The sequence below is a fragment of the Palaemon carinicauda genome, chromosome 13 (assembly GCF_036898095.1).
Source record: "Palaemon carinicauda isolate YSFRI2023 chromosome 13, ASM3689809v2, whole genome shotgun sequence".
NCBI lineage: Eukaryota > Metazoa > Arthropoda > Malacostraca > Decapoda > Palaemonidae > Palaemon > Palaemon carinicauda.
In genome coordinates, this window is record NC_090737.1 from 81,919,569 (window position 1) to 81,927,981 (window position 8,413).

Below are 8,413 nucleotides of genomic sequence, written 5' to 3' on the forward strand. Positions count from 1 at the left end.
AATTAAAAATTTCTCTATTATTTTTCTACATCGTTTATGAATTTATTTTCATGAATGTATTGCATAATTGAATATTGTTATTGTTATAATTATTATTATTATTATCATTAATATCGTTATTATTACTTGCTAAACTATAACCCTAGTTGGCAAAGCAGGATGGTATAAGGCCAGGGGCTCCAACAGGGAAAATACCCCAGTGAGGATAGGAAACAAGGACAAGTAAAGTATTTTAAGAACAGGAACAACATTAAAATAAAGATATCCTATATAAACTATAAAAACTTTAACAAAACAAGGGGAAGAGAAATAAGATAAAATAGCGAATAATTGCGAATCATATAGAAAGAAATTGCAATATTCAGACAGTTAAGAAAAGACAAGCCGAGAAATGGTCTCCTACCATTCATTATATCCTTATTTCCTTTCCTCGCTGGGCTATTTTTCCTTGTTGGAGCCCTTGGGCTCATAGCATCTTGCTTTTCCAACTAGCGTTGTAGCTTGGCTAATAATAATAATAATAATAATAATAATAATAATAATAATAATGGTAACAACAACAACAACAATAATAATAATAATAATAATAATAATAATAATAATAATAATAATAATAATAATAATAATGATAATAATAATAAAATAATAATAAATGCAAAACTCGTGCTGTTTACGTTTTAGCATAAAACTTCCCTGTGTTTTTTTATCGTTTGTCTATTTATTTGATTGTGTTCTAAACAATTTATTGCATAGATTAATACAAATTATTACGAACCATAACAGGAAAAATTACAATATTCAGAAACTGGATAAAAGACAATCAGGTTGGTTAGGGCACCAGCCACCCATTGAGATACTACCGCTAGAGATTTATGGGATTCTTTGACTGGCCAGACAGTACAACATTGGACTCATCTCTTTGGTTACGGTTCACTTAACCTTTGTGTGCTAAGGTACCGAGTGAAGGACAAACCGTGGTTCAATGATGATTGTAGACGTGCTTATTTGGAGAAGCAGGAGGCCTATCATTTTTGGAAGGGTAACAGATTAGATTTGACTTGGAACAACTATACTCTGCTTCGAGCTTTTGCTCAGAGAGTTTATGCCTCAACTGAAAAAGAGTACAATTTAACCATGAAAGAAACCCTTTCTGGTACAACTCGGGAACATATATGGTGGTCTACCCTTAAATCTGCACTCTTTGGTGTTGATGCAACAGTTCCTTCTTTACTTAAACCAGATGGCTCAGTTACTCACTGTCCAAAGGAAAAGGCAATCCTGTTGGCTGATGTTTTTGACAGTAAACAGAGTAATGAAAAACTTGAACTTCCTCATTCCTGTTTTCCTGAGGTTAAACTAACTAGATTAGCTTTTCGATCTCGTGAGATTAAAGCTCTGTTGATGGACCTTGATGCTTATGGAGATGTAGACTGAAATGGTATTTTTCCTTTGTTTTTTTTTTTTTAAAGACAGCAGATTTCTTAGCTCCAAAGTTATCTGTTATTCTGCGCAAGTTAGCAAGAAGAGCTTTTAGCACTTGTTGGAGAATTGGTAATGTTACTCCTCTATGTAAATGTGTTTGTGGTAGCTCAAGTCCCACTGATTACCCCCCAATTTCCATAACTCCCATGTTATCTAAAGTTTTTGAACGTCTTCTGGCAAAACGTCTTAATAGGTTTGCTGAAGGTAATCATCTATTCCCTAGTTTGCAATTTGGTTTTCGTAAAGGCCTTGGAGCATGTGATGCCTTTCTTACAATCTCCAGTGCTGTACAGAAATCCCTTGAGTGTAGTCAGGAAGTTCGTATGATTGGCCTTGATTTTAGTGCTGCCTTTGACCGTGTTAATCATGAGGCCCTTGTTTTCAAATTCAAACAGTTGGGAGTGGGTGGGTCGTTTCTTAGCATTAATATTGATTTTTTAAGTAATAGATCTCAAAGAGTTGTTGTTGATGGGCAGCATGATGAGTATAGGAATGTGATATCCGGTGTTCCACAGGGAAGTGTTCTTGGCCCATTACTTTTCAAACTATATACACATGGCACATGGTTTGGCCTAGAAAACAAGCTTGTTGCATATGCAGATGATGCTACTCTCTTTGCATCAATTCCATCCCTTGAACGTAGATCTGGGGTTGGTGAATCCCTTAAGAGATTTAGCTAAAATTAGTGCATGGTGCAAATTATGGGGTATGAAGTTGAATCCTAATAAAACTCAAAGTATGATTGTAAGTAGGTCAAGGACGGTAGCTCCTTAACATCCGGATCTCAGTATTGATAATATTTCCTTAAATTTGTATGACTCGTTTAAAATTTTAGGTGTGATTCTCGACAGCAAATTTACTTTTGAGAAACACATTAGGTCTGTGTCTTCAATTGCACAAAAAATTGGCTTATTGCCAAAGTCGTACAAGATTTTCGGTGATCAATCTATTCTGAAGAAGTGTTTTAATTCATTCATTCTACCTTGTTTTGAGTATTGTTCTCCTGTCTGGTGTCCAGCTGCTGATTCTCATCTTAATTTGTTGGACAGAAACTTACGGTCTATTAAATTTCTTATTCCTGATCTAGATATTAATCTTTGGCACCGTTATTCAATTAGTTCATTATGCATGTTGCATAAGATTTTTCAAAACTCTGACCATCCTTTATATTCAGATCTCCCTGGACAATCCTATCCTGTTCGTAATACTGGGCAGGCAGTTAATTCTAATAGCCAGGCCTTCTCCATCATGAGGCTCAATACTACACAGTATTCTATAAGTTTTATTCCAGCTATTACCAAGTTGTGGAATGATCTTCCTAATCGGGTAGTTGAATCAGTAGAACTTCAAAAGTTCAAAGTTGGAGCAAATGTTTTTGTTAACCAGGCTGACATGAGTCTTTTCATAGTTTATATATGACGTATCTGTTTTTGACGTTGTTAATAGTTTATACAGGATATATCTGTTTTGACATTGTTACTGTTTTTTAGATTGATTTATGGTTGATTTATTCTCATCATTTATTTATTTCTTATTTCCTTTTCCCACTGGGCTATTTTTCCTTATTGGAGCCCTTGGGCTTATAGCAGCTTGCTTTTACAACTAGGGTTGTAGCTTGGCTAGTAATAATAATAATAATAATAATAATAATAATAATAATAATAATAATAATACTAATAAACGGATTTTGAGCGAAGCGAAAAATCTATTTTTGGGTGAGATGGCCATGTCGTCCTGATGGAAGGTTCCTTCAGTAGCCTCTTTTGGATATACATAACTACTAAGATATTCACAGAGAATTAAACTAAAGGTTTTCACTGAATTCTAACTTCTGGAGCGAGTATTCTAAGGGTTAACCCTTTAGAATATCGTATATCGACAGGGGACGCATGCATTAACACGTCACATGGCCATCTGCACCCCACCTAGCGTTTACGCTTCGAGGGGGAGATGTGGCGAGTGAATGTGGGAGGTAATTGAGGTGCCGTTCCAAAGATACTCTCCCTTCGTCACTGTTACGATACTCGCAGCTGCGTGACGTCACGTCTGCCACCATCGTTCCGTTCTAGCTATAACCGACCTCCGCGATACAGTACAGCAGGGAGGGGCCTAGTAGGCTGAACTGAAACAGTCGGGCGGGTCCATCAGGACAACATGGCCATCTCACCCAAAAATAGATTTTTCGCTTCTCTCAAAATCCGTTTTTTGGGCTCAAGCCATGTCGTCCTGATGGAAGTGTACCAGAGAATTAATGGGTTTGTTTCCAATTCAAGTGCCTGGTACTCCGAATAAACGTTCCGTGGTCTGGTGACCAAGAGACCGTGACATCTCCGTGTAATGTCACTACCAGAGGCATCACAATGACCTGGCGTCCCGCCTCCCCTGGCGAGGAAGGTCCTAGTAGGACAAGAGGAACATCTCGAAGTTATCTGATGAAGAAAGACTCACCTGGATAAGAAATCGTGCCAGTCTCCAGACAGAACAGAAGGGTAAGTATTTGTGTAGGAACAAATTTATACCATTAGGTGAGTACATAAGAGATAGTAGGTACACTAATCATAATAACTTTAGAAAAGGTTCAGTAAAACGCGAACAGCAATATATTTTCATATAATAATAGGAGTGAAGGAGATGCATGTTGTAAATAAAATAAATATTTTATTTGAAATTTGCAAGAAAATATGAAAATTTTTGTACAATAATAAAATACAATAATAGACATAGATATGGTAAAAGCTGGTGGTGCAGAATCTGAAAGAGAAACAATTATTTCTGTAATCACTAGTTCCTGAGGAACGTCAGTCTTTTAAGACAAGATACACTTTATGTTCGAGAACATGTGGCACATGTGTACGAATCTATGTCGTTTCACCTTAGTAAAGGACAGTCCATTAGTGACACTAAGTGTCCACTGAAATCACTATGTAACGCACTAGGGTCAACACAGGCACCCGTTTTGAGTTAAAGTCCCGAGAAAACTCACTGTCCTACGCAGCACTGAACAGCAGGTTTCATCATGCTACCTGCTGCCACCACGAATCTTTTCACTTCTCGCACCTGGTTCGAATAGTGTTTGAAAAACACTGTGGGGGACTTCCAGCCTGTGAAGGATCGGAGGCTTTCGAAGTCCATTCCTTGGAAGAAATTTAGGGAAGAGGCGACTTTCCTGGGATTGTGACCTGCGTGCGTACTGTCAGGATCCGCTCTGCGAATGAAGTAGGTGATTTTCGCTCTAAGTTGTTTTAGTGACAGGTCGCTGGGGTCTTAGTTTGGAGGATTTGGAAGATTTCCTCTTAGGCTGAGGGCCTTCGTCCTGGGAGGATTTCCTCTTTCTAGATATGCCCCATTTGTTGAGAAGGTTCCTATTCTCGGAGGCAGCCTTGTCGACGATCTCTTTCACCAAGTCAGAGGGAAAGAGATGTTTACCCCAGATGTTGGAGGAGATAAGTTTCCGGGGTTCGTGTTTCACTGCCGCGTTGGCAAACACGAACTCTCTGCAGGTTCTTCGGGACCTGATGAAGCTGTACAGGTCCTTCATCACAGTCACTAGGTGGGTTTTTGCCAGAACCATATAGAGGTCTGGGACCCTAACATCCCCAGCCATGACCTCGAGCTGAATCTGGAGAGACAGGGAGGCAGCCAGTCTCTCCTTGGTCTCTTGCTCCCGACGAAGAAGGTGGTCGTTCAATTTCGGGAGGTCCTCGTTAAACTGACATCCGGCTATGTCAGGGTCCAGCTTCCCAACCGTGAAGGTGTACTGGATATCTTTCCAGAACTTGTCGTCGGGGGGAAGGGCGAGGGAGAGTGGCCTACACTCCTCCAGGGTAGGACAGAGTTTTCCTTCTTCCACCGCCTTCATGGCTGCATGGAAGGCTTTTTCCACGAAGGGGAAGGATGCGGAAGAGGGAGCAAGAAAGGACAGGTGCTTCTTGCTTAGAGCCGACATTTTCGAATTGGTGAAGCCACGGCTCTTCAGGCAGTCTGCCAGTAAAGCTTGGGCCTTTGAGTGATCAAACACGATCACCTCCTTAGGCTCAGTCTTCTCCTTAGAGGTCGGTTCGGTCTTAAGTCGGACGTAACAGTCCGGGTAAGCCTCGAAGTTCGGGAGGAATTCCACTTCTTCCAGGAGGATAGACCCAAGCTTGTCGTTTATGAAGATCTTGCCAGTTGTGATTGGCATATGCTCGGCGTATCTCCAAGGGTTAGACTCCGAGCAGGAAGGAAGATCCTTAACTGAGATCTTCTTCGGTTGCCTCAATTCCAAGAAACGACTTGTAATCTGGGCGGAATGCTTACTAAGCCTCTCGTCCATTAAGGCCACCAATACCCGGATGGCATCTTCGGTGGCAGGCAGCACGGGCTGCGGAGGTAGAGGGGACTGGCTCCTCGGTCACTACAGGAGCTGCTGGAGGTGGAGGGGCGGCCTTGCCCTCCGAATCAGGGTATTCCACCTGATCCTCGCCCATGAGGGTCCTCTCAGTGTCGTCGGACACGTCCGACATCTTCTCCACCTCGTCTAGACTACACTTACTAAGAGTAGTCTCGATGTCCGTTTCAACAGTCACTTGAACCAGTGGGATCTGATCCTGGGGGATCACAGAGTCTGCCGATGCTTTTGGAAAAAGGATGGCCCTCATCTTCTTGTTGGGGAGATACGGTCCGGCAGCGTTTTTCTGGAAACCGCACACCCACCTGCGCAGTTTCTCTCGAGCATTGTCCCTGGCTTCTAAGGATGGGGGGGGGGGGTGTGAAATCCCTCGTCGAGGAGGCCTTTGCAGACTGGGCAGGAGACTGGATCCCAGTATTTGAGGTTGCCCTTCTTTGCCGTACTAGGGGCGTGAGTCCGACACGCACCATGCCCGTAAAAGTCCGGGTGGCGGACCGAGCAGAAGGGGCTTTCGCATTTCACATACTCCTCCTGTAAAAGAAAGAGAACATGAGTACATGGGAATAGAGTCATGACTTACATTACTCTTAAATTAAGATTCCTTAAACTAATTCTTAACTTAGAATTGTGTTATGTGAGCTCCGGATAGGTGAGCTAGAAAAGAAGTAGGAAGATACATACTTGTGCATCCCGTCCAGCCAGGTACCGCGACCTTTTCTGCTGGCAATTCCTTAAAACCTGGGTTATAGGAGAGGGAATGGTATCCCTATGGGGAAGCCAGTCTAGGCTTCCTTATAAAGGAATTGTCTGCAGGGCAGAGAATGTCTGAGATCGCTCAGAACTTAGATAAAGGAAGGGAAAAGGGATAAACCCCTCAATATTTGGGAAGGTCCCGGTAAGAGACTGCACTGAGAAGCACAGAGCATGCTGGAAATTTGTATGGTATACTCATACAGCTCAGAGACTGTCTTCAGGCTATAAGATAGCAAAGAAGATCAGTCTGGCTATATGGATGTATAGGTCGACTGCCAGCACGGGGCCGGCAGCAGAGGGGAAGGGGTGCTTGTCCCTGGAAGCCGTGTTGCGTTGCCGGCAAGCCGGAGGCCTGGTCCGGCGGGATGAATCCGTCAAGGCTATGCTCTAAGTAGCAGAGAGGTAGGAAACACTTATAGGGGCGATTGCCGGCATGGCGGCAGGGCCGGCGGCCCCTGGCAGCGTATAGCCTTAGGTAAACCTGAGATAGGAAGGTCCTATATAGTAGGAAGTTACCAGACGTGCCGGCGGGTGTCTCCGGCAGGCGGCGGCAGTGGACCAGCACCATGATAGGAGAGAGAAAGAGAAGGAGGGAAGGAGGAAGGGTAATGTCCGATACTCAACCGGCTTTCCTCCGGAAGAAGTGTACTCATGATGGGGGGTGACCTATCATCCCACGGCAGGGAGCTGGCAGACGGCTGGGTGCTCAAGGTATTCCAAGGGAGGATCAGAGAACACTCTAGACGGGGGGGGGGGATATCTCCCGCTGGAAGGGCGGCCGCTAACACAACCACATAGTTCGACTATGAGGGGGATGTGTAGCAGAGCGGCCGCCCAGGCAGGTGAGCGCAGCTTAACCTACCATTCTCCCCGAGGGGGAATTGTAGGACGGTGGACAGGGGTGTGAAGGCAAGCTGACACAAAGAATAGAGTGGGGTAGGGGGGGGATGAGGGGGCAGAAGGGATCGTGACCCTAAAGCTCCCAAAGGGTGGGGGAATCTGTTTTCTATACTACCCAGGTAGGAGAGAGGCGCTCTCCAACCCTAGGGTAGGTTAGCTCAGAGTAGGAACAGAACTGGTGTACTGCCCAAAACTATAATAAAACAGAGACAACCAAGGCCTAACCTAAACCAGGAGATCTCCTCCTAGATTAGGTAAGGCTGGGGAAGTATCGCTAGGCTACAGGAGGAAGGGACAATTCCCAACCAAAAGCACTCTAGGGGGAAGGGCTAGGCCCCCCCCCCCCCACCTCGAGTCTGAGTCGATACCCCTTAGGGGTGGACTGGGATGAACGATAAGTACTCTGGGGTTCTGACCGAAATCCCCCCATACACTATAGGAGGGAAGAGGGAAGAACTACCTAACCTTACCTGCCCGAAGTGTTTCGGGTAAGGAGCTACGAAAGGTAAGGCTACCCAGAGGGAGGTACATAGGGTAAGGGAGATAAGGAAGCATACAAGGATCCCAGCGTTGGGTTAGGTATGGCCTAGTTGGACCAGGCACCGTTCCCTGTATGGTTCCCCGAAGGCAAAAATATGTGCAACATGGAATCTTGTATATGTTTAAAAATGCCTAAATCTTCATAAAATAACATTAGGAACACTCATATGCAGAAGTGAATATGAATACTAGGCTACGGCCTATGCTAGGCATAAAGGCTAGTATGGGGTTGACTGGCTAGGAGCGCCGAAGACCACAACGGCATAAATGAACTATTCCTAAAATGAAGATTAATTAATCTAAGATAAATTAGTTATAAGGCCGTGAAGGCTATGCTGGCTAACTAAGCCT